This window comes from Dermacentor andersoni, chromosome 7 (genome assembly GCF_023375885.2).
Source record: "Dermacentor andersoni chromosome 7, qqDerAnde1_hic_scaffold, whole genome shotgun sequence".
Taxonomy (NCBI): domain Eukaryota; kingdom Metazoa; phylum Arthropoda; class Arachnida; order Ixodida; family Ixodidae; genus Dermacentor; species Dermacentor andersoni.
The window spans coordinates 89392457-89406643 of record NC_092820.1 but is presented as its reverse complement, the minus strand read 5'-3'; the positions used below and the strand labels follow the sequence as shown (position 1 = coordinate 89406643).

At 42.7% G+C, this 14187-nt stretch overlaps 1 long non-coding RNA gene across 1 annotated transcript; it reads right to left on the bottom strand.

Annotated features, from left to right (window-relative positions):
- Nucleotides 1-1161: 1161 nt before the first annotated feature.
- Nucleotides 1162-13627, bottom strand: LOC126534933 (uncharacterized). The gene is made up of 5 exons (XR_007600419.3): nucleotides 13474-13627; nucleotides 9038-9097; nucleotides 4337-4414; nucleotides 1590-1665; nucleotides 1162-1264 (listed from the first exon to the last, which is right to left on the bottom strand). It is a non-coding gene; the product is annotated as an uncharacterized lncRNA (long non-coding RNA).
- Between the last annotated feature and the right edge of the window lie 560 nt (nucleotides 13628-14187).

The window sequence follows — 14187 nt, the reverse complement described above, 5'->3', positions numbered from 1 at the left end:
TTATCTTTGTTAGTTGCCCTATATTCATTTCAGCCAAAATCCAACAAGAAAAAATTCCGAACTTACCATACAATCTGTGGTGTCTGTTGAATATTACCACCTGATATGTCATGTACTAGTGTCTTGCAATCAGGAGGCAATCCACTACTCACCGATATCAGGAGAGTTCCATTGTCTGCCTTTTTGGTCAGCTACCTTGTCAACCAATCCTGGATCACTCACTTAATCTTTATGCAGGTTTCTGGCAAGCCTTGTTTTCTGTGTAGCGTAACTGAGATGACACGGACCATCGAAGTTACTTTCCCTCCCGCAGGTTTCCTCTAGTCTTTTTCCTATCGCATGGTTGCCAAGTGACTGCCGCGAAGTTGTGGGTTCTGGACTCGTTGAAGGTTACAAATAGTTTTTTCTTTTACTGCACCATCCAGGACCTCGGGTCTCAAGCCCGTGTGACGGTAAAAGAGGTTGCTTCCGAGCGGCTCGTCTCATCGGTTATAGAGGTAGACTCTCTCTCCGACGCTCTCCTGCCGATATTGCAGACCATTATTTCATGTACATGACCTTGCCAGGGCTTGTAAACGAAAGCATCGCTTCTGGCCGAAGAAGGACAAGATGAATTTCTTGTTGCAGAAACGCGTTGAGAGCCTTATATCTTTTGCTTCCCGTAAACATTCGTCACCTGTCTGCAAGATTAGCGCAGCGTGATCTGGTAAACATCACTGCAAAGAGTGGCAGTCGCCACCTGCATGTGTGGATTTTCCGGCAGTTAGGCATCCAGCTCCACATCTCCTTAGTATCTTCAGACGCACCGTCCACGACGCAACGTCACAGAACAATGCCCAGCACTTGAAATTCTTCCACATTCTATCCTTGTGCCATGAACTCTTCTACAGACCCTGACACAAGACTGTGGTCTGGTCGAAGGATCCAATTTTATCTCTTATCTGTTAGATTGACTTGTTCAGCTACGTCCTGCTTCAGTAGGAATGTTCACTTAAAAACAAAAGGGATCAACAAAAAGCAAGCACTTTCACCTTCAAATAAGGTATGGCGCTTGAATTGGCAAACGTGCAGTACTGCTCAAAATTACACCGGAAACATGAAGTGGTATCTATCTTCAGAGCCATGATAAATCGCTCTACCAAGTACAAAATTTCGTCGTGATTTTTTATCTTGTGCTTCTTTATTCATGGTGCAAGATTGATGCTGTTCACAGGAACTTGAATTATATTTCGTAGTTATGCAACGGTGTTCTCTTAATCCATGCCTGAAAATAAAAAAAAGAAGTAAGGACAATAGGTTAAGGTAATACATCGTTCCTTAGCCATTCGGAACGTTTCCTAAAATATTCATGAACTTGAATTTTTTTTTCGAGTTAACGTGCTCTTACTCTAGCGGCGTTGCCTAAAGAGTTCAATCGCAGCATCATCTACCCGTTGGTTGTTCGTCTTTCACATCTTATACATACGTCTTGCAACGCTATGCCTTGTTCCATTATTTCTTCCAGAGGACTTCGTCCCATGTTTCGTAAGTTACTATATTTCAGTAGTGGACATAACTGTAAAGGCAGGACAGCAAAAGTTTGCACTTACTTGGAGGAATCAGGGGTCGTTCACCTAATTCTGTTTTGTGGCGTTGATGGTCAATCCAGGATCAATGGGCTCGCTTCTGGGTGTGATACAGAATATTTGGTGATGATAGTAAACTTGGTATGTAAAACATTTATACTTATTCGCGTTTTGTTGTACCTGCAGTCACAAAAAGTGTTCCCAATATTCCAAGATGTCGTTGGACAAATGCACTACACTACATGGACGTAGCACAATGGTTGCATTTCTTTGCCGCATTACAATTGGCGTACGTTGTACTTGCTATTGCGAAAACGAGACTTTCGTTACCCCCATTTGGGGTAAAAGCACGCATGGACGATCAATATATATATATATAGATATATAGGACATTCCGTGACACCATTGTTAAAACAACTGTTACGTCTGTGAAAAGAACCTCCTCATTGACTCTTCAGCTTGATCAACAAAAAGAAAAGTCGACAAATTTATAGCTCAGCTGGGGCGCTATAACGTACAGTTGTGCCAAACTTTTGTATTCCAATTCTGCAATCAGTCCTACACTATTGGTCAAACAATTGTCGAGTCGCTGCCCACAGTGCCTGCCACTCAAGCGACGTCACCAAAACAGTGAAACCCACGTGTACGTATCTGATATGATATATCCACAACGATTATGCAAGATTAAACCGAACGAAAGAAAAAGAATAATTTCCGATTCGACGCCTTTGTCGCCATTAGGCGTCGTTTGAACAATGGATACTGGTCAAACGTTTCGGGGTTACGCCCACTTTACCTGTCTGTTATGCGAAGTCAAAAAACCACAAGAAATCCCCACGTTAAAGTGACGTGTACGTCAAACACGCATTAATATGGTGAACAAAAGTGACAGTTTTTTTTTTCAATATCCCGAGACTGTTCCATAACAAAAAGAATAGAAGATAGCTGCCCGCCGCTCGCTGTGGCGCTGGCTATTTGGAGCTACCGAGGGCATAGATTTATTGGCATATAATATAACATATTGCGTCGCAGTATAACGTTATCAAGACCTTGCTTCAGGTATACGAGATCGTTCTGTCAACTCTACATTGCTGAGGATCGGTTTTAGCGGCATTCTCAACCTTCCGTTGCATGCCGCCATGATTTTGGACCAGCCTGCGCAAGCTAAGCAACGGCAAGCATACCAATCGCAGACACCGTTGCCACCCTGCTCATCCGGTTACCTACTTTCCCTGCGCTGGCTCGGCCCCGTCGAAACTCTCTTCATTTGAGCGTGCTCCTCACATCGTCTGAGCCATTTAGATAAGAAAAACCGCTCAGTATAGACAATTCTATTCGTTTTCAAAGCAAAAGAAAGTGATATCCTACAAACGAGAAGTGCAATTGATTGGGCTTTCCAAATAACAATTCGGGTTACCGCCCGATGCTGCCGTCGGTGGTTACGGAAATGTCACATCAGGAGATGGCAATAAAAAGAGATAACAGTTTTACGCTGTAGGACCCCTGTTTGTACCGAAGCACATGCCTGAGAGAAACGATTCTTCAGGGCGTGCAGGGCCTCCCTAAGTCCGCATGTTAACCATAAGATCTACTTGCGGGGAAGATGAACTTTCAGATGCGTTTTGCTGGTATGAAAAAAAAAAAAAAACAGCACGAGGATCAGGTGCATCGGGACGCCTTCTGAGTTTATAGATATTCCTATAGACAAAAAGAAATGCGCAGAAGTACTGTCAACGTGTAAGAAACAACAATATCTCCTGACAAGTACTCAAACTGGCTTGTGCAAAGAACTTTCAATCTATTTTCTGTCAGGAAGATTTACTACTGGATATTCTAATTTCGGAACCACATTTGAATATGTTGTAGACTTTTAGTGATACTCCTTCTAATACAAATTGTAACGCAACATCAAGATTTCGCTTATATCATGAATTTACTGAAATAGCCATAATTGTTCGTAATCACAGCTCGAAAACAAAAGTACAAGGGCGGAAAAAAAGCATTTGTGTATAGCCAATACAGTTATTAAGTTACTCTCCATAATGTTTCTCGGCCTAATTTGTACTACAATTTCGTACTAGTGCAATATTGATCACTTTTGAGGACTCATATATTTATTCAAAAATTTTCCGTTTTCGACGTTATGTTAAAAACCAACTCCTCTCTTCCTTCATCCTGGAACAGCGCAGGATGAACAACGGCTATGAAACTCCCTAATGGAAAATTTGAGTGCTGCTCTATGCGCTTTTTTTATTTTGCGATATATTGGATGGCTCGGACAATTCGTGTGGTGCGACACACTGCAAGCGGACAGAAGAGGGGAGCCAATGTCGCCATTCGCGAGATCGCGAGGCAGCGTGTGGGTGACGTGCGGGCGCGATAAAGAGCAGCCGCCGCAAAAAGACCACCACTCCTGCTGCGACATGTTTCCATATATTTGACGCACGCTTCTCTGGCGCCATCTAGTAGCCAACTTCGCCGCAGAGTCATTCTGCCGCGGCACTGCGCTTTTCTTCTTACGCCTTTTACTATACCCTCCTCCTCCGCTTTTTGCCTCATGGTTCCGCTGCAGGCTACTTCTCCACTTTCTTCACTACTCTCATCACCCACTGCGATTTGTGTTCGCTCTTTCATCCTTCGCTGTGCTCGTTCGCTGGGTTATCAGGGACGCCGACGCTCGCTGGAGCAACGGGCACCTCAGAGCTGCGCTCTAGAATGGCTCACGACCAATGAAAGGTCCGTGCTTTCTTTCAACTGCTAATAAAACTTACTTTTTCCGGTTATTTGTTTTTGTTTCATTGGACCTTCTTTTCCAAGACGACGTGATCTTCCCGAAGGCTCCACAAGTTCTTGATTTGGAAAGCAAAAGAAAATTTAATGCTACAAGATTACAAATGCTATTCGAAGGAACGATAGACATTCCTAATACCTAATTCCTAATACACTTAGGTATTTTGTTCTCACTTGTTATCACTTGTTATCATAATCACAGAAAAATCGTGAGAAATGATGATTTTGCTCCTGCTAGCAAAACAAATAAAACCACCCTACTTTTTGCCCTCATAATAAAAGCAACTGCCGCCAGCATCCAGAAAAATGGCTGTAGTTCGGTTACTTGTATTCGTAGAGCTTTGAATGATATGAATGTGCACACACTGTCTTCCTTTAAATATCCGAGCCTAGAAAGTGCTACTTTGCATAGAACAACCCAGTATTATATTGACAATATTACCTGTCATTTTTACAATGATTGAGTGATACACTAAGCATGTTCAGTGTGTAGAGCCTACAAACACCCCGTTAAATCTTTTCGCTAATGAAATCAACAGGAAGTCATCTGTTCGATAAATTTCCTCGGGTGATTCACGTTCATTCGATATCAATGGCACGTGTCTAAGCAAAGAAAACTAGTTTCTCACGATTTCTAGATTAGGGTACTCATTTGTTCGAATACACATGTTCGCTACAACTTATGCAGATGTCGAATACATCTGACATACATCTCTATTTATGACGACATTTAGACTTCTTTCCCAATAAAATGCTTTGCAATGTTCTAACCATATCACGCGGAATCTTCTACCACACTCGTGTGTGCTTCTCTTCGTAGACAACCGTGATTTTTATCCGAGTTACCATTTGTATTCGGCTGTAGGCATTGTACGACTTTATAAGGAATATTTATGCATCGAACAATCTCATGTTCGATGCCTAACAGGTCGATGCCTGAACATCAGATTGTATGAGCATAGGCGCTCCCTAACCGGTAATGCCTTCTCACATGTTGCGCGGCATTGCTCTGAGCATGGGTGCACTCCAATCTATGAAGACACCACAATACTTTCCGCGCATAGAAATCAGACTACACGGGAGATTACTGAGGGCTACTATATCAGCAAAAAAAGAATCGCGTTGTGTAAAGGTGCCATCATTAAACATGCATGACAAGAAATTTGAATTCCGCCTCATAGTGTAGCATTAGATAACAGGACTTTGAGTTTTTGCTAGCGCACTGATAATGACGCGATCGATGGGAGATACGGGGCTATAGGTTTTAGTGCATAAGTTTGCGCATGCCTTCGAGAAAAGTTCACACTGTCTATGAGTTCACTATGAGTTCACTCAGCGCTGTCCTGAGTCTTCCTTCCTTCTGTCTTCGTCGTCTGGCACCACTATTTCAATGCAGTTCAAAATATATTATTATAAACAAAAGCACAGTCACCTGAAAAATACATTGAGTTGACTGGCAATCTGCCTTACTTTGAACAAATGACTGCATGAGGTAGATCCGGAGGCTAAGTGCTTGTTATATTTTCCGGCACGTTTATTGCTTATATATAACTTTCACGCTGAGGTCCCTCACTGCTATATGTTTTCCTACATTTTGGTTTAACTGAAAACAAGTTGCACATCACAACTACAAAACGTAAGCAACTATGAAAACTGGCCCACACAAGCATGGGCTGGCACCTTTTATGGCGCGTAAAATGTCGTGGAGCCTGGCAAATTGTTGTATACTGCAGCAGCAATATTTTCTCTGGCTATTACACGCTAGAGCTGGCTCACAATGAGGGACACAAAACCTTAATTGCTCTATCAAATATACTAGCATCTTAAGGCTGGCCGTATCTGCCGCATAATTTAACGCTTGCATGGGATCAATAAACTAATCATTGCAAGAGAAACTGCGAAAATGAGTAAAAGTATAAAAGGACGCAGGAAAATGAGAGATAATTGTGAAAGTCAAAGAGGATCGGCAAACCCTGGGACCGCTTGTAAACTAGAAGCAGCCGCATAAGCTGCGGCAAAAGTGCACGAAGGCTGCTGCACATTGTTCTGTGCTACTGAGCGGCAATGACACGTACACAGCTGGGCTTCACTCATGCTGCCCCAAATGAAGGCACCGACACACACAAGAACTTCAAGGAAAAGTGCCGCTTGCGCGTACCTAAATAGCACGGCAATTGCTGACCAAATATGGTGGAGAAACTTTGGAGTTTAGGTGTAGTGATCACGTTATTGTAGCCTCTGATGCAACTGCAGTTTACATTGCGACTACTCTTACTCGCCGATCGCCCCATTGTTCTTGATACATCAGCACTTTTCTGTTCTCGTTGCGCTTACTATCAGAATCTACCACAGCTCTTGTTTGACTTGTTCCGTCCCCTCTTGCGAAGCCACTTCGAAGACCATGAATGCGGATGAAAGAGCCAAAGATATTTATCGCTTGCGTAATTAAATAGATGTTGTGCTTCTGATTCTGACATCTATATAATTCTCACATCCAAATAGCCAGCATGACCTTACTCTTGTTATGTGATAGGCGATCCTGCTACGAAGCAGGATCACGTATTAGGAATATAATATATGCTTGCTAAACGAAGCATGTAGGATTTAGTGCTAGCCGAAGCAGCCTGAACAGCCAAAGTAGCGTCGCGGAGGGAAAAAGTGAACCTTCACCAAGCCTTCGAGTCTATAGTTTGACTTCATAACAAATGAAACAAAAAAGCTCAAACATTGTTTGTACGTCATGGCTTGCGTAACACTGTGTATTGCATGCAAAATAGCAATGTCTTTTTTTTTTCTACTGGCTTTGCTCTCGTTATTTCCTTTTTATTGCCGGTAACATGCGGCATAGGAAGAAGTGTTAAAATTCCTGTACAGCACTTTCATGTCATTTCTATGCTCCACTACTACTATTTCTAGCCAAGACTTAGATCTTTATGTCTTTCCTCCTTAGTTTCAACAGCACGAAAACTTTACAGCGCCCAACACTTACACAAAGGACCAGAGCTGCTTTTTGCGCTGCGTAAACGTGAAGTATGTCGTACTAATCAGTGCAAACCGAATTATTCCTCATTGTCATATGTAAGATCTGCGAGAAGACCGGAGCAGACACGCAAGCTCCATGAAGAAGGAAGGAGTGACCGGGTGCACGAACGCGGTGGAACGAGGCGAGTGTTTGAACGAGTAGGAGAGCAGTTCCGAGCTCCTGGAGGTGCTGCCGGCCGAGATCCGTGGCAAGGTCCGGATGACGGTGGAGCCGAGCGTGGACGAGGATGTCGGAGCCACAGGGCCTCCAGCTGCCAGTGGTCGAGACTCTGCCTGACCCGAGGACCCCCTGCCCGTGAGCTGCCGCACCTGAGTTGTGCCAAGCAGCGTTCCAATCTGGCACAGAATTGGCTGTTCTAGATGCGGTCCTCACATGCGGCCACAGCACCTTTGTTGCAAGCGGATTACGAGTTTTCGCACGAGGCTGTCCTGGATGTGACCTGGGCGTGTCGTCGTTGCAGCCGACTCAAGCACAGAAATTCTACAGTGCCGTGGCGAGGGAACTGTGAGCCTCTCAGCCCTGGACTGCTTTAAGCTGTTCGTTCTCGTGTGCTCGTGTGTGGCTGTACTAACTACCGCTATGCAGCTTCCTTCGTAATCTTTATAGGCTCTTTTTATTTCCTTAAATGTTCACAATAAAACAAGGTTCCCAAAAACTCTCTGTCTTTCTTCCGCATAACTGTGCACTAGCAAAACTGCCAAACGGCCCTAAACACAACACCCTGTTATAAGTTTTTCGACACACCGCTTTTCTGGGCCGGTTCTCTTCCACAAGATAATTTCCTTGAGCAGTTCGTTCATACCTCGTACAAGAAAGTTCTCGCTGATGAATCTTGGCGATATTATTAAGCATTTCATATGTTCATGATTTTTTTTATTCATGTTCAGGTTGCTTTACTAAAGGACATTACATATACGCCACACTTATACTCCTAATATGCCAAGTTTTTGTGGGTGTCAGTCAATTCCAGAGACAGCTCACGATAAAACAAGTAAATTTCCTAAAGCTGTAGTATATCTTGTATTTAGCATGCATTGAGATATAGATCTGCAAAACATTGCCTAACATGTGTTGCTTGGTCAGTGTAAGCAGTGATTTTCGGATAATATTAGCAACACCATTATTATTTTACACCTACGGAATAGTCACATTCCTTCTGCACGCACACATATAACTATTCCGCAATTCTGGCATTACAATACTGATTTTCGGCGCAAATTTAAACAAGATTAGGCCAATGTAATGCACAAGAGCTCACGAGTTATGGCGTGATAGTGCAATTTTCTACCTATGCTGCCATGTGGGCAGCGTTTGCGCGTGCCTCAGTGCATGTCAAAACCCGATATAATACCCAGGTTCGGTGAAGCCTGGAACTTGTGAACATAAGGCTGCGTTCGTGTTACGTCTATGTATTTCACGTTTAATTTGTCCACGTTTGTGTCAGTGATGTACCATGTCGCCTATGTCAGTGTGTTCCAGTAGTTTTGAAACATAGATTTTCGTATTTACCCAATGGTACAGCATACCTTTAGTGCTACTTTTCTTATATGTAAGAATGTGCTTTTTTCAATTCTTTGAACAGCGCTACTATGGTCGCTTGGTGCATACCAAGCAAAATGCATACAAAACCATTGCCCACCTGCTCTCTCAGATATCACTGAGGGTATTTCCACTTCATTCGCCAAAATGCTTGTAAGGACTGTTAGAGATAAAATATCAAGGGAGAGATATGATACAAAAATGGTAAGAAGCAACACTGTAAATAAAATGTCATAGGTATACCAAGAGCTCGAAATTTTTCAGTTGCAATTAGTGATACAAGTAAGCACGTGCCAAGGACTCGCATTTATGTCGCGAGCATTGGTGAATTGAAGATATGGAGATAGGCGTTATTATTGTGAAAGCGAAAATGATGTGGACCATAGTTGGTAGTAAGTATTCTATCTGTTGAAATCTTACAATTACGTTACACTAAAGATAATGTTTTAGGTGATAACATGACGAAGAGATAACTTGTTTTAAGCAAATGCAATAACACCTAATTAATGAAGTGTCAAATTATTCTAACTTTTTACGCATAAGCTTCGCCGAACAGAGCTACTATAATACAGGTGAAACTGACACCTTTACTATTTTCTAGAAATCTGCTTACACTTTGTTTCGGTTTCCCGAGTGCCGTTCAGAACGTGGTATTAAGGCCACTTATGAAGACTAAGTGTGCGGGCGGAAATTGGCAACACTTATCGTTTGCTGTACAGTGATCCTCAGAAAAGCTTTCAGAAAATATACTACGTGAATGTCACACCAGAGAGGTATACATTGCCAACAGCATTTCCTGTTACCATCAATTGTGTGATTTGTTGCAGCGTTCTCAGCATTCGAGTTTTTTGGGATTTTGCTAATAAGAATTTGATAAGTTGTTAAAGAAAGCAATACAAAGGCGCAACACCAGTACTATTATTCGAAGTAAAATAATTACTGGTGTTCTATATACCATAAGAACGACCAAATTACGAAACAAGCCCTAGTAGAGAACTGCGGAATATTTTTACCACCTGACGTTATATTGCCTACTCATAAATCTCGACACCGCTCATTTTTCCCTTCTTCGCCGCTTCAAGATGCGACCGCCCTAGTTTGGGAGCTCTACAATGCTTCGCGATATCCACTGGGCTAACCTAGCGTTCATTAAGGCACTTATCTGTCGGGGTGATATTCGGCAATGGCACTTTTGTCCTTATATTCTAACATATATGAATTTGTGTAGGAGATGTGGTGGCGAAAAGTCATTAGGCTACCTTATATTGACTAACTGGAAGTAAGCCATCATCATCATCCGGCTAATTTTGATGACCACTGCAGGATGAAGGACTCGCACTGCATTCCTGTCCTGCACCAACTGTCCTGCACCAACTGCAGGTCGCTCCTGCAAATTTCCCGATTTTATCACCCCACCTAAATTTCTGGCATCCTCGACTGCGCTTCCCTTCTCTTGGCACACATTCTGTGACTCCATTTATCCACTGCTTATCCATCCAGATTACATGGCCTGACCAACTCCATTTTTTCGTTCAATGTTATTTAGAATATCAGCTATCCCCCCTTGCTCATTGATCCACACTGCACTCTTCCTGTTTCTTAATGTTAAGCCTGCTATTTTTCGTTCTATTGCTCTTTTCGCGGACCTTAACTTGTTCTCGTGCTTCTTTGTGGGTCTCCATGTTTCTGTCCCATATGTTAGCAGCGGCAGAATGTACTGGCTATGCACATTTCTTTTCAATTATAATGGTACCCTTCCAGCAGGCTATGGCAACGTCTGCCGTATGCGCTCGAACCATTAGTCTTCAGTAAATTTCCTTCTCAAAATCAGGGTCCCCTACGAGTATTTGACGCAGGTAAGCGTACTCCTTCACATACTAGAGGCTGCCTGTCGATCCAGTACTATTGTTCTCTTGCCAGGCTACTGAACATCATCTTTGTCTTCTGCATGTTAACCTTCAATCCCAATCTTACACTTTCAGTGTTAAGGTGTACAATAATTTGTTGTAATTCGTGACCAGTGTTTCTCAATAGGACAATGTAGTATTCGTTGTTTTCGTAGATATTCGTAGTTTATCCTCACTTCTAAGCGATGGAAAATACTAAACCTTGGTTGGCACTACCGAAGATATTTATAAGAAGACGTCCACGTCAATGCCTAATAAACGTGATAACTAAAATATGATATACACGACTTGTTTTAAGCGAGATATGAGTAGCGCCAGTACCGGCAATTTTACTCGCTCTCTTCACAAATGTAAGTACAGTTTATTGTCACGCGCTCAACTGCTACCCTATCTGTTCAGTAGATGTACCAAGCGCTGTCACCTTATTACCGTTCTTTAACATCTTCATCCATCCTGGTATGGTACTTTGTGGTAGAATATTGAATGTTTTCAGTGGATACATCGCATGTCCTATTGCACAAGTACTCATACCTGTGATTGTACTCGAACGTAGATGTTGTAAAAAAGGCAATTCGTGCTTTAAAGAATCCGCATATTTCATGGAGGGGACTTGTATTAACGCAAACCATGCTTCAAATTTCATGGAAGGGGAACAATAAAAAGCACCTGGTTCTGCATAAACAGCATTATAGTTTCATTGTCAGCAAAAGATGAAAATATATTCTTTTAAATTAGTACCTATTTGGCCGTAGGGTACAGTGTATGGAAGGCGTACTTCGCTGAAGTATGCCATTTAAATGATCCAGGACATCCTTTCAGGAACAATCATATAAAAGTGGGTCAAGAAAGTTGATTTAGTCGGAAACTGAAAGTATCGATTGCGATAGCAAATTATCAGACAGCTATACGGAGTAAGGATGGTAGTTTTATTGGCCCGAATAAACTTCGAAACATTCGCTGAATACCTGAATTAACAATCGTGGTGTTAGCACGCACAAGCAAACATGAACACATCACAGCCGATAAGCGCGCACGCTCGCTGGGAAAAGGATGATGTGAGCAAGCGGAGCACCGACAGCGAGCAAAGTGACTTTCGGACAGTCTCAACTCAAGAGTGGCGAGAAGAAAGCGAGCACAAAGGTATAGGTCGTCTGTAGATCTCGTTCAAGATACGCAGCCGGGTAAAGTACGCACTTGTTGACAGGGTAGAAGGCGCCCCCACCTGACTCCCTGCCGCGCTGCCTGCCCTCTTGCCTCCGTTTAGGGCGCACTGGATTGAGCCGCGATCGTCAGTTCCCCTTGCGCGCCGTAACGAAATTCGCATTCGGATAGGAACGCAATGTCCCCCCCCCCCCCCCCCCCGGCTCCCTACTTTTGATCCTCCCACGGCTTTTCGCGTGCCGGAAGACAGCGCGTGTGCTCTCCGCTTTCTTTCTTCGCGCGCGTCCGATTAAGCCGCGATCGTCGTCTTCGTTTGCGTGTTTTCATTCGCAGATACAGCATAGGACGCGCTACGACGGTGTTATTGCCCTTGGATATATACAGAGCAGCACCGCGGCGTTGACGACGATGGAGACGGCCATGGTGTCTGCAACAGTGCGGCTAGTGTGTATATATAATTGTTATCGCAATAAAATATAGCCACCTTATGGTTTGCGCACACGTCGTGGTGCAGCACAACGCCTTGCATAGCACCAATGGTGCTATTTTCCACTCACACATTTAGGCTTTTGCTTCAGCATGGCGATGTAAGTCAGTGAATATTTCAACCTTATAGGGGCAAACACTTCGTACTCGCGCGAATACAACTTCTATACTTCTAGGATCCACATAACTCGATACATACGTTTATAATGTCCATGTGTCTTGAAATTAACATTTACGATGCCTTCGTTCATGATTTTTGCAAATGGTGTCAGTCATTTTCTATGGCATCGATTGGGCCATAGCTTTTTCATGTTTTGCTGTTTTTCTACAATATTGTGTTTTCAACAATAACAATTTTGTGCATGTACTACACCTTAACATAGGGTTGTCTATTTGATTCCTTGCTTGGTGGCTGAAAATACCCATTCCCATCTGTAGGAATTGCTGAACATTTAGGCGCGTTCCAACACCATAATGCCTTTGGCATTAGAAGTATTCGAATCACAACGGTATTTGCAGCAATTTGAAAAATGAATCACATTTGTGGTGGTATGAAAAACAGTGCCGTCGTACAATAAAGCCGCTGGCTTTGAAATGGTCAAGATGTAAAGTGACGTTTCTTTATGGGGGGAGGGGTGTAATTTTAGCAATAGGAAGTAATCGAAAAAGAACGCTGACTCACGTTGACTTCGAAATTCTAATAAAGAAAGGAAAAAAGCAAGTTTGGTCTATCGCACCATACCTTATCGTGAAACCTAAAAACTACAAGGACCTATATTGGTATCTCCTAGATATACCACATTATAATAATAACAATAACGAATCGTAGCACCAACAATATTTTGCTGATTTCTGTGGTACATCATAACGGCTTCACAGCTAGGCTTAGTTTCGAGAAGAGAGATACTTAGTGAACCGCATAGGAGCACGTGCCCCTCAGCACTCATTCAGTGCAGGAATAATTACATTTCATGAGACTTACCGCAAAGGCAAGTAAGGAAAGCCACTATAGATTTCATATTTGCGGAGATGAGCTATCAGTGTCCAGCGAATCGCAAAGAGAATAAACAAGGCCAGAACACGTTCCCGGCTTTAGTTATATGATTTTTCCTCGCTAACGAATATGTGTCCGCAATAATCTGATGCCTTTCTAGTTTTCCGCAAGACAATTTGCGCGTGCGACACGCAAGTGTCTTCTGACAGCACATCTTTAAACTTCTCTTTAGAACAATAGATGCATTGTTTTGCCATGCGTATGTTCCTTGACTAATGCTGCCAGGAGTCAAGAAAAAGTGATGTTGCCGAATATAGTGCTATTGCACGGTAGCATTTTGATTTGGTTGCGGCCATAACATCGCTTTCTATGAAGGGCCCATTCTATTTTCCTAGTTCTAGTTCGTCACGACTTTACTAAAATAGACTGAAATACATGTGTTTATTATGCTCTTTATATCCCTGAATCAGTAAACACAATCATCAATTCTCACAAAACTCAGTCAACTCTTTCAACTGTTTTCGGGTAGGCAAATAACACCACTGAATAGGCTGTCCATAATTTACCACAAAGATCGTTTTTATTTCTTCTACTCTTCTTATACTATAGGTAATTTTCAATCCAGAAGGCGCAGTAAAAGCCTACCGACGTGGAGCCATAAATATTTTTGCAATCAGTGATGAAGTTATTACGTAATCAAAG